The sequence below is a fragment of the Scomber scombrus genome, chromosome 9, assembly GCF_963691925.1.
Source record: "Scomber scombrus chromosome 9, fScoSco1.1, whole genome shotgun sequence".
NCBI classification, from domain to species: Eukaryota; Metazoa; Chordata; class Actinopteri; order Scombriformes; family Scombridae; genus Scomber; species Scomber scombrus.
The window spans coordinates 25,014,560-25,029,766 of record NC_084978.1 but is presented as its reverse complement, the minus strand read 5'-3'; positions in this window follow the sequence as shown (position 1 = coordinate 25,029,766).

The following is a 15,207-nucleotide window of genomic DNA, read 5'->3' as shown; positions in this document are numbered from 1 at the left end:
ACTTTCTGTTCACAACAAGAGGGATGAATCATTTATTTTAACAGATGGGAAGCAAACAAGGATTATGGGACTTTGCAAACAATACGAGGAAACTTGTTCTTGCCAAACAAATTGTGACCGCAAAGCACTTCCATATCCCGGAGAACACATTCAGAATACATTTATTTTTTTCTTAAGGTCCTCAAACAGCAAGCATGGGAACCAATCAACCAAATTAGAAACATCTGACTCAACATAAGAAAGAAAACACCTGCACACTGGAATATGCTACTGTCCTCTTTCTATCATGCTACGTCAGACTCTAAAGGTCTTCATTGGCTTCTACTGCCTCGTGATCCCTTTTGGCCTGCAGTCAAGATGAAGCACGAGATTTTTTCATTTTCCTATTTTTGTACCCTGCACCTGGCAAGATGTTTGGATGTGTGTACCATCATCCTGAAATGAACTGTATCAGCGCTGTGTAAATATATACATTTATTAGGATGAACAGATTTATATTTAATGATTCCAGTGTACTTACATGTACTTCCATTTTAATATCCAGACTTGTTGCTTTGGTGCCTGCTGGGCTCCACAAAAGGCTAGATGATGCAAAGTTAAATATCTGACCATACAAATGGACTGTGGTTTCAAGGGACTTTCAATTTAGAGATAGTCATTTGTTATAAATAACCCTGAATACTGGCCAAAGGACGGTCAAATTAAAATGGAATAGATAAGATTTGATTAGAATGAAAGTCCCCAAACCGGGCTGATTGGAGATTTGGCCAGGACTTGATCAACGCTGAAAAGCCTCTCTTGTACAGTACCTACTCGCAAAGCATCTTTCTTATACAAGATGGATTAACTAAATCTGGAAATACTAAAACACTGAAGATAAAATGTGGGGATCAGTCGGGCAGAAATAGTAAAGACAAGTTATTAATTCATGTAACAGTAGGATTTAAGCTTCTTTCCTGCCATAACGGGTTGCCAAATAGTATACAAAGATTGTGCAAGTGATTAAAACACAGTCATAGCATGAACAAATAGATGCAACAGCAAGAAAGCTATTTGTCAGTAGACCACTGCAGCAATAAAAAAGTGACTTGGTTGTTTCTTTAGGGACATTGTGGCATGTACAATGAAAGAATGATACTGAACTGAACTGCTCCAGGGGAGAAGCTAGAGACTGTCATCCACCTTTTTATATCTGTCTAGCAGATGTGACTGAGAATAAACCTGCTTTAAGTGTCTCTATTACCGTTTGAGTTTCAACACCTTATACATTATTTCACAACATTTCATGGTGATAGACCTGAGAAATCATCTCTCATGTGTGACTGGGTGAGGTTTATGGAGCAGAGGCTAAACAAAGTTGTATATTACAGGAATACTATGCAGGATATGCAGTATGGACTCAAGCGAAAGTAATTCCTCTCAATCATCACTTATGACCCATAATAAGTCTATGGCAGTGTATTTATCTGCCCTTTGCCTGTATTTTCTTATATTCCGCTGTGTTCGGGACACTTCTGGGTGTCAACCTTTGGGTAATGGTTGTGAAGCCCCCAGCCAATAACAGGGCACAGGGTGTGAGGTCGGGACTTGTAGCGTAGCAACCAGGTTACATCGCTGTCGCCGTCTCTCTCTTCTGCTCTATGTATATATGAGCTGGGAAGGGGGGGGGGGCAACTTTGAATACAGTGTGTTAACAAACAACTACCAGAAAATCTTGCATAATATACCTTTAAAGCTGCAGAGAGCCCAATCACTATGATTCAATATGAAGGTTGAACGAGGACGTTTAGTCAAAGCCTAAGAAAGAAAAAAGTAGAACTCCCCGCCCAAACTGCTGATTTAAAGTTCCTTTAATCTTTAAATTATCATAAGATCATTACCAACATATCAAACATGTTGTGATGTCATCTTACTGTTCTGTCCTGTTGTTGGCTGTAGAGGTGAAACTGGAAAAGGGTTTTGCAGCAAGTTAAATGGTTGTCATTGAGTCTAGCCTAATCTGGACATTGTAAGATTTCAAGTCATTACTTACTGTATGTAAGTGCAAAGAGGATTAAGGGGAAATTAAAGTTTTCATAAATAATTGGACGCCTAATTTACAAGATATATAAAAGTCTTTATTTTGACAGCTGAATCACGTAATCATGCTCGACTAATAGAATATATTTCCTCACGGCCTCATTTCTATCTGCATTATTCAGTGGAGACCGTTTAGAAGTTGAAGGTTAAACAGTCGGTGGATGAGCTCAGCCCCTCTGCACGCCTCTGCAGACAGAGATGTCATATGGATACGGTGGGGATTCATGATGTAGTCGGTGCCTAGTTTCTCGCTCTAATAGCCATATCATCCATGTAGTCATGGTTCTCGTCGATCGGTTAGTCTAACAGGAGTTATGATGCTGCCACAGCAGCGAGCAGCACGCAGGCTGATGGACAGATCACGATGCCGTCCGCCACTCACCTCTCCTAAACGCAGTCATGTGTGAAATTGATTTTGCCCTTATTACCTCCCTGTTGGTCTCTGCTCTCTCACTCTCTCCTGCTCTGTCTGTCTTTCACAACAGTGTACGAAATATATCTCATCATAAAAACATAGAACATCCATGTACTAATGAGGACCTTGTCAACAAGAGATTGATGTTCAGTGTTTATGTGGTGCTTCTCCTGCTCTAAATGTGTCCATGATTGATGGAGCTGCCAGCGCCAGGTTGTACGTTTTTTTTTTTTTTTTTTTTTACCCAAACATGTTGTTCTAGATGACAGACAGATAGTTAAAGATGCTCCACACGCTCACTTTGCCATTTCGAAAGCTGACACAGTGCAGGTTTGTAGAAAGTTCACCAGCATCCTGGGATCAAGCGCTCAATTAATCATTGTCATTTCAGCTGTTTAAATAGTTCAAGAGCATCAAAATAGCTTTTTCAAACACCAGAAAGTGCAGATGGCTGGGTAAAATGGGGCATTCATTGTAGGTTTAGAGCACTCTTGATGTAAAACATGGCGTAATGCTCCCTCTAGTGGTTCAATTGACCCCTTTTTTTATTATGAGGATGTGTTCTTTCATTCATTTTGAACTGGCAGGAGTTGAATGCTGGAGCAAGGACAGCTTCCTGCTCGCAGCCATTCAGGTTTATTATCTAAATGATCTGATGTGAAATTCACAACTGCTTTTCTTGTATAGCTGACTGGTTACCAGAGCTATTGCAGTCCTGTCTGAGTTAGTGAGCACAAAGGTCATTTGTACAACGTAGAGTGTAAGATCAAGACACTTTTGCATATGGTTGAGTCCACTAAAAAGCAACCAAATTACAACAGTGAAGAAAGAAATACAGCAGAAAATGTGACCCTTTTTGCTTTTTTATGAACTAAATTTCACAACAGACTACTGAGACACCATTTATAAGAGATTCAAAGGCTTGTTTTCAGTCTGTTGTTGACAAGGCAAACCAGTTTCATTTCATCTTTGAATGGGATTTAAAGACAAAACATTGACTGGATGGAAAAGTGCTCTGAATCATCTTGTTTTACAAGGAGAATAAAACCCTTGTTACAGGGTGACTTTGAAACTTCTGTATTTTAATATGCAGTGGCATATATCCTTAAATCCAGCACTGTAAGGGATAACTGTTCAGTAACATAGTGGTGGGCTAAAATATGTAAATAGTTACAGAAGAATGTAACAATCTGGGAGTCGAAATGAATGCCGCTACCACTAAAATCAAGTCATTCTAGACCTTTTTGATGAAGCCTAAGAATAACAGTCCTTTCACACACTCAATCCCAAGTGCAGGAAATGTACTATATGATTTGAAAGGGCTAAGAGAAGGGTGTGATTACTGTAAAAACACATAACTGACACTCTGTGATATGATGTGATGAATGATTTTAAACAGCAGTGTCTCGAGCTCTCCCTGTGCATTTGGAGTGTTTATTTCATCTTGAGCAAGATGAACCACTAGAGGGAGTAAAGTTGTGTTATTTTCTTCCGACATGGTTCTGCTGTTACTTTAATGTTTCATTTCTTTGATTCTGCAGTAAAATATGTATTGTTGGCATTTTTTTATGTGTTAAAAATTGCTCAAGCTCTTAGAGTGGAGGATCTGGGGGTCTTTGGCAAAATGAGGAACAGTTTAATTTCATGAACATGTCACTCTCTAGAGGTTACCATAGAGACAATGTAGGTCTACCCTCCGTATTATAAATATAATCACTCATCTATCTTCATACAGGGGGTTCCTTCAGGCAGCATCTTGTCAGGTAAGGGCGGTCAGGGATTATAGGGAAGCTTTAGCAACAAAAACTAACATCAAGGGGCCTCAACTTTATTCCTGAATTTGATTATAGCTTCATATGTGATGTATATTATGGTGTATGGAAAAAGCCAGAAGACCCTAAACCTGCTAGGGGCATGTCCATGGCAGCTGGTGTATATCTCAATCATACATACATGGTTCTTTTCCCCCCATTGTTTCATCAATGTCCATTTTTGTCTGATACTATTTGTCACATGTGAAAAGATTTAAATTCATAGTTTTTTCAATTGCACACTTCTCATGCAGCCTGTGTATGCGAGTGGTTTTATGTGTAATAAGACCTCACTTAACCCAGTTTTTGGAATGCCATAGGCCAAGATAATTAGTGTGTAGGCCCTTGGTAGTTAATAGGATAATACATTCTAATTTGTATTATACTTTCTAGCACAAGTGCAAGTCATTTTGGGGGTTACTAATCTTCCTAATGAAGAAGGAAGGAATGCCACCCATCGTTTGTTGTGTCACAGCATTTACTCACAGAAACTGAAGAGACTAAGAGTCCTCACCTTTTTCTGCTGGTGCATGTCTCCACAGACATGCTCATGATGGAACCTTCTATGATAATAACAGTAATATTCAATAGTAGGAGCACCACTTGAGGCAATATTTAGACTATTAGATAAGCCACACACAGACAGCAATAATGTTAATGAAAGCATAGAACATGACCTGTGTGCACAACGTTAAATGGTTTCCTTACATAAACTAATGCTGCACCAAAGGACTCATTACAGTGCTGTTCCATTATGTAAGAGTTTAAGATAAACATTTTAATTAATTCAACTCATAATCAGAAAGTAACACACCCTCCAGTTGGAATAATTTTTACAAAAGTGCATAGCTCTAGGAAGCATTTTTGCTCCTTTAAAAACACCAGTTTGCAGATGATTTTCTGCAGAATTGCCTGAATGAAATGGACTTGTGTACTTAGCACTGATGCCATGGTACTGTACATTATCCAAACTTTAACTTGTTTGTCATCTCAAGTTGTTACAGTCACTATGCTGATAAAAAAAAGGTATTTTTTGAACTAATGTTTCCTTTGTTAGTCCTTATCCAACGCACTGTTTTGAAGAAACAAAATTAAACATGTTAGACACAGTCCTGCTCCTTGGTGTACATGACTTTGTTTAATAAAATGACATCAAAAGTACTGTGTATGATACATGAAGCATGATGAAAGGCTAGAAAGGCTTCTACTAAGTGCATAGTTATACTGGTGGACATTTAGTAGGTGTACAAGCTTATTTGCCCTTAAAAGGAACCAGTATATTATTATTTTGGCCACTGGAGGGCAGTGGAACAACCTGTAAATACAGCATTGAAACACTATAACATTACAGAGGAACATGTTGGCAAATTGTTAAGCTTTTACACATCCAGCAGACACAGAGCAACATTAGCATTCAAATGCAAACTGCAATAATGCATCAAGTGAAGCAAAATGGCAATTCAATCTGATTATAAGGGTTGTGTATAGTGCGATTATCAGTGATTCAAACAGCTACTTCCTACATCTGGAAATGAGATTGATCAGCTGAAAGACACAAAAACATTCCATAGAGCTACACACACAGTCAAGCACATCAATACTCACAGTCATTTAACCCACTGTTTCAAATAGTCAAATTCAATTGACATCATGATTGAAAACTTTTGATATTAATTAATAAATTAACAAAAATGTAGTAGCTGAATTTCCACAATATAAATCTTCAACTAATTCAAAGCTGTTTTAGAGCTAATGCCTGTACATATGCTGGTGATGGTGGGTCGACTGCTGGAAGCTCCATGCCATGATACAATGATTACATTAAACTATTTGCTTGCCAAGAAGAACCGTCAGATAAGATACTTGCTGCATTTAGCTAAAAGCATGCCGGTTACGTAGAGGGTTAATCTGATAAGCTTGCATAAGTAGCAACAAATGCAGACATTGATTAAATTGACAAGAAGATACAGTTTTAAAATGATTGCCTGACTCAAGTGGTTTTAGCATTAATGGTAGCAGTGTCAAAGACATAGTACTGTATTTAAGTATCATTTTGAGGTATTTGTACTTTACTTGAGTATTTCCATGAGATGCTACATTATACATCCATTCCACTACATTTAGAGGGAAATATTATACTTTTTACTCCACTAACTCTGTTTAACAGCTTTGGTTACTTATCCGATGAAGATTTGACACAATGGATAATATAACAAGCTTTTAAAATACAACACATTGTTAAAGATTAAATCTACCATCCTTCTTGGCTTTTGACATCTTACAAAAAGCAGTGTGTAGTTGGGGTCACCTTTCAGATGTCTATGAGTTGTTAACAGCTTGACCAAATTGTGATTTTTCTCTGAACTACTCCTACAGAGGTAGAGAGTAACACAGAGAATCACTTGCTAAATATCATCATTTACTTCCCCTAATTTCCCCCTGTAACTTCTGAATTCAAGCCAACTTCAGCATCAATGAAACGGGTACCTTCACAATCATTTGCTAATAATCTCTAAATCAACTGACAGCTAAGCACTGTGACACAGATAACAGCATATCAGCTTAACAAACAATGTTAGCAGGATTTAACGGCGTGTAAATGTGGAAAGTCATTATGTATATTGAATAACAAAAAGTCTTTATGCAGATACAAATGTGTTTTGCTGTTGAGAGGAATCGATGCTGCCCATAAAGACAGTAATTGATGAAGCCCCCTGAGATCCAATTCTTAAATAATGGAGATATCAATCACTGACAAAAAAGCAGACTGTAATTAAAACTATTTATGGTTATTGTTTTCTTGTACTATTCTACTATTCTACATTAAGGGCTAAATAATATAATTTAACAAATGCTTCCCTTTTATACTGCTTTGTTTGCATTCATTTGAATATTTTATGATGATGAAGGAGCAACAAAAACACAATCTAATCATTCTTTTCATTGCACCAGTGAGAGTAAAACAATTACAGTATACAGCCACAGAGAGTGGTGTGAAAAGTTGTAAATGTAAATAACAGGATGTGGTTTGTCCATCTGGATTATGTATCATATCAGAGGTTTGATCACTGCTCCATTTCTGGGAGGAAAAAACACAAGTGGCATCTGGTGAAGCATCAGTCTCATCCAGACAACAAGAATCCTTGTGACTATCCTGTTTTCCTTCTTGTCCCTTCATTTGAATGTTTGAGCTTCACTGTGCAGAATGATGTATATGCAGAGGTTTGACACTAGAAGCTGTTTTCACATTCATCTCTTGAAAATGGAAAGTTTCTCTGAGCTCATTTAAAATCTGATATTCAGTTGGTGGTCCTATGAGCAGGATTTGTGATATTACAACTCGTTTGGTCAAATTAAACAAGTGTGATGTGGAAACTTGTAGCCTCCAGTGCACAAACACTGACAATGAACTTTACAGTGAAGTAGGACACATCTTGTGTTAAGCAGTTACACTTCTGACATGAAATATTTTATGTCATAAGGTGTGATGGTAAATACACATTGTCTGTGGGAAAATCATATTAGACACACATTATTCTACAAAGGAAAGTATTTTAAATACATGTTAAAATGATGTATTTAGAGGAAGGGGATCTTTAATATGTTTACCGCAAGCATTTGAAGGAACACAGGAGCAGAGAACAAATGATTTAAACTTTCTGTGCCACCTAGTGGCCATTTGTAAAGTACAGCAGCATCTGTACAGTAAATCGTTCAGGAAATCACACATTGAGCAAGTTTGATATATTTGGGTCATTAACAAAAGGAGTCAAAATGTGTTTATGTTCCCCCAAAATAAGACATCATTTAGGCACTGATACCAAAACCTATAGTACTTTTCTCACTGTGCAGATGTATGTGCAGAGTTTGACATTAGAAGCCTGTTTTCACATTCATCTGCTGAAAGGAAGATTTCTGTGTGCTCACCTTAAAACATATTTAAGGCCTGTACATAGAAGCATGATTTGTGATGGTGACTAGTTTGGAGCCAATACTGGTCCAGTATGCAACTTACACAAGTGTGATGAGGAAACATAAGGCCCTAATGAACATATACTGAGACCTCACAGTGAGGAAGGAGACATATTTTGAAATGAAAAATATTTTCATATTCATTAATTTTTTAAAATTAGCTCCATAATTGAAAAAAAAAAAAAAAATCCAGAATGAAGGAATATGAAAATACTTTACAAATATCATTTCAATCCTGAAACTAGCCTGTACACCATGAGATTATAAGTGTAAAACATAAACTCCATCCAGGTTGCAAAAACAAAATTATCATCATCATTACGTGTACTGTGCTATAGACCACAACATGTGAATACCTCTATGTGCATATCACTAAAAGATGTACAGGCCACCTATGTTTTCATCCTATTCATCAAGTAAAATACAATACACACATTATTATTCAAATCAAACAGTATTGCTCAATTCAATACATCAGATTTGTACTATTTAAATGACTGATGACAAATATAAAACTCCCAAATCTAAAATATCTGTTACTCTTTCCTATAAATGAGTTATTCCTGTTTTTATGTGATACTGAGATGTTTTCCAGCATGCTGTAGGAACCAGGTGCTTTATCTCTCTGCTGTTTGTACACACACTCAGCTGTTAAATTTAGCCATGGATAAAAAGGGAATTACTGTAGAAACTCTGGAGCTGAAGATGGCAGATGCAATATGACCAGAAAAACACGGAGGACTGTCGAACTGCACTCGTTTTAGTCTCCTTGGTAACGTGAGGGAAATTAGCAACAGTGAATGCAGAAAACTCCTGATACATAAATAGCACTGGCAAGGTCATGAAAGCGAGCTTTTTAATTTTTATGAGTGTGCCTGTGATTCATCTATTAAGTTACAGTATATAAGATAGAAGAAGAAGTAAAAACAATAGGATGCAGAGGTATAGCTGCAGCGTTTAGTATCGGTGAGATCGTCTAGCAGCCAATAACATGAACTCCACATGAACTTGTTTGTCTCCATCTGTGTTGCTCGGGGCTCTGTGCTGAGGCGTGTCTGCACCGCACCTGTCAATCAAACACTTTGTGTGCTCACATGACTGCTGATGAAGTTTTTTGTAGGTAGCTGTGTGCTGCCTTCCTTAATCATTTTCAAAATTGAACGCAATGGAACAAAGTATAGGTTAGAACACAATCTTCATCATATACAGAAAAATTATTCATTATGATTTCATTGTTATATCAGCTTTGATTATTGATTGATAACTAAAAGTACTCCTGGATGTTGTCATTTAAAGTAAAAGCAAAAGTCCAACGACCAAAGGATAAACCGTTGCACACATATAGAGCTCATTATCTCACACACATCTGTATGATACTTTGTACATAATGTTAGGTTATTTGTTTTATCCCCTTTTCTCTGCTATATGCAGTTTATTTGAACATACACAGAGTTTTAATTGAACTCAAGTTTTGATGCATCCATACACTTTAGATGTTTTATTTTACGTCTTGTTGTATGGTTTGTGGAATTTGCTAGTTTTATACTCTGGTCCTTTTTTATTGTTGGTGTAACAAATGCATTTACTTACTAACTTTATTTGTTAAAGTTTTACATTAAGTTGTTCATCTAACCTCCTCATTTTAATTGCCCAATTGTTTTAATACTTGAACCACAGATCATTCTCCGATAGAGTTTCTCTATAAACTGATACATTTACACAACAATGTTTTTTGCTGAATCCTCAATATATTCTCTCTCGCTCTTTTTTGTATGTGTGTGTTTTTCCTCCACCTCAATGGACCTGTCGTTCATGTCAGTGAGTAAAACTGGCTCATCAAGTCAAATGTCTGCTGTGAAAAGGGTCTATATCAAGACATTTCCCTTTAAAGACAGACATACCGTAAACATGCATGATTCAATGTAAAAGCTGTATTCCAACAGAAAACATTGCACTTTATAGTACCAACTCGATGTAATATTTAAAAAAAACAATTATAACTGAATACATGCCATTTTGACTTGTCAAGCCCCAGTGTAACTAATCATATTAATAATGGCTCCATACCATTTAGTTTCAGTTTAAGGTTTTGTGAGGTCATTTTTGTTTAGTGGCCACAATTGGTACTGCATGATAATGTGACACACACTGGCCCATAAAGACTTTTTTCCTGTGCACAGTGATAACAAAAGAGATAGCTGTACATTTTGAAAAATTCATTTTTAAAAATCGGAGTGTCACGAATACCTGAAATTAATCTGTGTTTTCACTCAAAGAGTCGTATTAGCAAATGATTTCACTCCATTCCTGTTTGAGCCACAGATGCAGCACCATTACACTCTAAATATTCATATTTATTTGGCATGTTGCACCTTAAATGAAGCGCAGCAGCATCTCAGTGACCTAATGGTGGTTTATGAAAATGTATTTGCCATAACAAGCACAGTGTGAACACAACGCTTCACGTCAGCTGAGGAGGAGAGCAGCTGGTTCTATATTACTACGCAGCTCTGAGTGTGTAATGTGTATGAAGCCAGCACAGTTCAACAAAGGATTTTTGAGGGTGACATATCACTTTAAGAGTGTCAGAGCCCCTCGATGGGCTCCTCATCTTTTTTTTCTCTCACGACATCTTTCTTCTGCCATGCATGGCTTGTTGCCGAGGTAACAGGCCTGAGAATGGTTTAGCATTTCCAGCATTGCCTGGTGAATCAACTCATGCTGACATGCAACTGACAACAACATACTGTATGAGTGGCTCAGGTATTTTCTCCCCCCCAAAATGTCAAGTCTACAACCACCTGGTGCTATGCTCTCACACGAGAATCATATCAAAGGTACCATACTTGATATTATGTTAAGCTGCTCGTCGTGTTGACAAATGCAGAAAACTGAGCTCTGTGTGTGTGTGTGTGTGACGGCACTGCTTTGAGTTGTCGGAGCAGAAAATCAACCCTGGTGATGGAAATGTGTTTGTATGCTGCCACACTTCTTTTTTTCTTTTTTTACATCTCTTTCCAAATCTCTGTGGAGTGAGTTACTGTGTTTCTCCAGCAGAGGACACTCTATGTGTGTGTGTGTGTGTGTATGTGTGTGTGTGTGTGTGTGTGTGTGTGTGTGTGTGTGTGTGTGTGTGTGTGTGTGTGTGTGTGTGTGTGTGTGTGTGTGTGTGTGTGTGTGTGTAACACATGCAAATGTGTGCAATGTTTGCTCAGACAAGAACTAGTGACTATATTTAGACACATCTCTTCATTTCATAGTAATTCTGGTCAGGATAGTAATTCAATTACTTGCAGCAGTTACCAGTTTTTTTCCTTCTTCTTTTTTTTGATTTACCAGATCATTATTGAGCTGCTCCCCCACAGATTGAAAGCACAACTGTCAATTCTTGCCTGTCAGAATCTGCATTTGTATTGCTCCACTTGGTATTCTTGCTGTTTATAGGTAATCCTTCTATTGGAAACTAGTAGCTGTGACAAATAAAGAGTTAAAGGACAAGCCTACGTTAGGAGCGAAAAAGACAGATTGAAGTTAGTCAGCTCTCCCTTAATCACACTAACGTCGACTTGCTTTGCATATTTTGATTGCACCATTCATATTAAGTATGCAACTTTAATCATAGTGACATAAATCAAAACTGTTAAAACATTTACCATCTACCGTTTATCATTTCATCAAATGTAAAGATTCCTCAGATGCCAACGACTGCCGCAGCCACCCCTGAACAACCTGAAACTGTGCGTGACAGTAACATGAATGTTAATTGTTGTTTGAATAAAACATTTGCAGCTACCTTCAACCTGAAAAGATCTGCTTACCTTCCTCCCAACATAGACTTGATCAATATGCATTGTCACTCATTGTGCCCAACTGGGACACACTCAAGCCTGGCAGTAGGCTGACTATGATGCAACATCTTGCAATAAATAATGTGCTGTAAGAGTATGTAACCCAGAGGCTACCAGCGCAAATAAAACCAAGTTTAGAGAAAAAAAGACATACATGCAAACACAGTTAAATACGATCAGAGTGGCGGTTTGTTTCTTTTCTAAATGCCTTTGCTTTTTCTCTCAGCTATCTGCTTCCTTCTTACCTGCTTTGTTGAATGGATGACAGGCCAGAGGGTCACCTTTATTGAGATGACCTGCCTCATCGATCACCTGTCACCGGTATGGATTAGAGCAGAGATCAATGGAACAGCCTTCTAGTCTGAAGTATAGCAAAGGGAGGCAGCGACTGCTTGATAATCGTCCGACCCCTGAGGTCCAGCGCTGTGTTTTGATGTGTGCGAGAGTGTGAGTACTCAGTTCCTGCTCTGCTATTTGAATCAGGGTATGTGCTGCGTTATCAATCACCGGGTCTCCTTATTGCTATTTTGTGCTGTTTTCATTGTAAACCTTTGGAGGTATCAACCACAGTTATTTCATTTACAAAAGATAATTTCATTGTTATTTATAATGACTTCAAATCAGTCCTGAAACCAGAGGTCTTTATTACCAATCATTTTGCTTCTTCAGTTTAAAGATTCATATCCTGATACTAAAGAATTTGTTCTGTTTTTTTTCCCTCTCCAAGCAATCGCATGACCAATCAAATATACTCCAATAGGAACATCAGCAAGTGATCAGTGTGTTTCATTTCAGTACCTTCAGTCTATTTCTAGTCCAACTTCAGAACAAAACTATGCTTATATAAGTACAAGATGACTTTTTGCAACAGAATGATCACATCATGATTGTTTCTGTGACTTTTTCTTTCAGTAAACTTTTAACTAACTCAACTTTTTAACAGTTGAGCTGAGAACAGTGTTTTCAGTCAGCAGTGAGAGCTCCTCCACTGTTAAAACCTACTGATTCATTAAGCGAGAAAGATGATTCTGTTTAGTCAGTTTTCGGGTGTTAATAGCGTGTTCACACCCATACTGAGCACCTCTACCTGCAGCTGTGATTTGTACTTTTAAAGGAGTCACTGCCTACTTGGTTTTCTAAAATAAAATATATGAGATAGTGTGATGTTGACATAGTGTTGCTGACGCCTGACAAAATGAACAGTCAACTTGAACGTGTCTTAAGTGTAACTCTGTATTACAATAATTCAGAGAAAACAACAGGTAAAACTTTTTAATGCTCTTAACGGCTCTTTTCACTTAGAATATATTTTCATTTTTTATTGCACATTTTTATTTATACTATTTATGTCTTTTCTGGTAGTTGTATTGTCTTTTAATTTCTACAAATAGGTGCTTGTGTTTTCTCGCAACTGCTATTTTTGATTGTTATGCACCATGACACAGAGGCAAATTCCTTGTACTTGGCAATAAACTTGATGATTTCCTACAATTTCCTGTCTCATTTCATCAATACACATGAAAATACAAATTACACTATATTTCAGACACAGCAACAAAAGTGCACAGAAATGACATTGGCTTATTTCATTGTGCATTTAGAAATGCCCAATTCCAGCTAAGATATGATATGCAATAAGTGGGCACAGACACTGGATGAACAGTTTTCCCAGTAGAACTACTATTACCACTACTACTACATGCTCCTGTGACTGAACTGGAGGAGGGACAACAGAAGAAAAAAAAAAGAAGACTTTTCGCAGATCTGGTGGCTTCTGTTAAGTGAAAAACTTCTTCACTGACATCTCCACCCTCCTTCCTTAAGATTACACTAATACTAAGCATCGCCTCACCACACAGTGTGTGTGGTGCTGAAAGAACAGCTCCCAATGCTCCACAGACTATGTGACACAATCCAAAACACAAACTGAAATATCATTTTCCCTGCTCTAAATGTCTTTTAATATGTTTTATTTATACAATGTTATTTATTTATTCCAAGGTTTATGATTTAAGGGAAAAAAGCATGGCCACAGATATTTAAAAAGGTTGGCAATAATTTCTACTACAATACACAGTCCTAGCAAAAAAGTGTCAAGAGGGCCATCCATTCTCTCTCTCCTAACCCCCGAACGCAAACACACACACACAGACTAAAATACACACACACACACACACACACACACACACACACACACACACACACACACACACACACACACACACACACACACACACACACACACAACAAATAAATCCAATTTATGATTAGACAGATATCTTGATTTAGTGATACAACTCAATATTGGTCATTTCTTTAAATGTTTAGATAATGGTAAAGCAGTGTCCAGACTAACTATGGATACATATAAACAATCAGTGAAGTTTTTAATTAATCAATTAATAAAATGCTAATTAAAGGCAGTCATGTATTCCTAACTATTGCAGAAATGTGATGGCTCACCCTGAGCTGCTTATCCATATTAACAAAGTCATCCATCTTCTAATTGCTGCGTTGAAGGCTTTTCCATTCCAGTAAGTATACAGGTCAGATTAAATACTTAATTTTTAGTGTGTTGGTCAAAAGAATGAGAAGAAAACCAAGGCTTTCTGAGTACTGGCTCAAAGCATATCTTAAACTATCTATTCTGGTTAAACCCATTTACTCAATTTCCAAACGTGTCACACCAATGCAACCAGGCTGGACTGTTTTGCATAATCAATATGTCACCATATATTGACTGGGAGTGGAAACAGCATTCATTAACACCTTCACATTCCAAGGTCTCGGCTGCAGGCTGCAGGAAGTGAATACCAAACTACCTCTAGGACCCAGTGCGTCTCCTCCTCAGCCTTTGTAGTTTTTGTGTGGAGATGAGGGAGACTGAGATGTGCTTCTTGCTTATCACGATTCACATCGAGCTTCTACCAGCTGAGGAGGATGCTGAACAGGGCAATTTGAAGCAAACCCACTAATTATTTTTTTTTAAAGTTTTTATTTTTTTTTTCATTTCATTCCATTTTATTGTTTTTATTTTATTTTATTTTATATTTTATTTTTTGTGTGTGGGGACACTATGAAA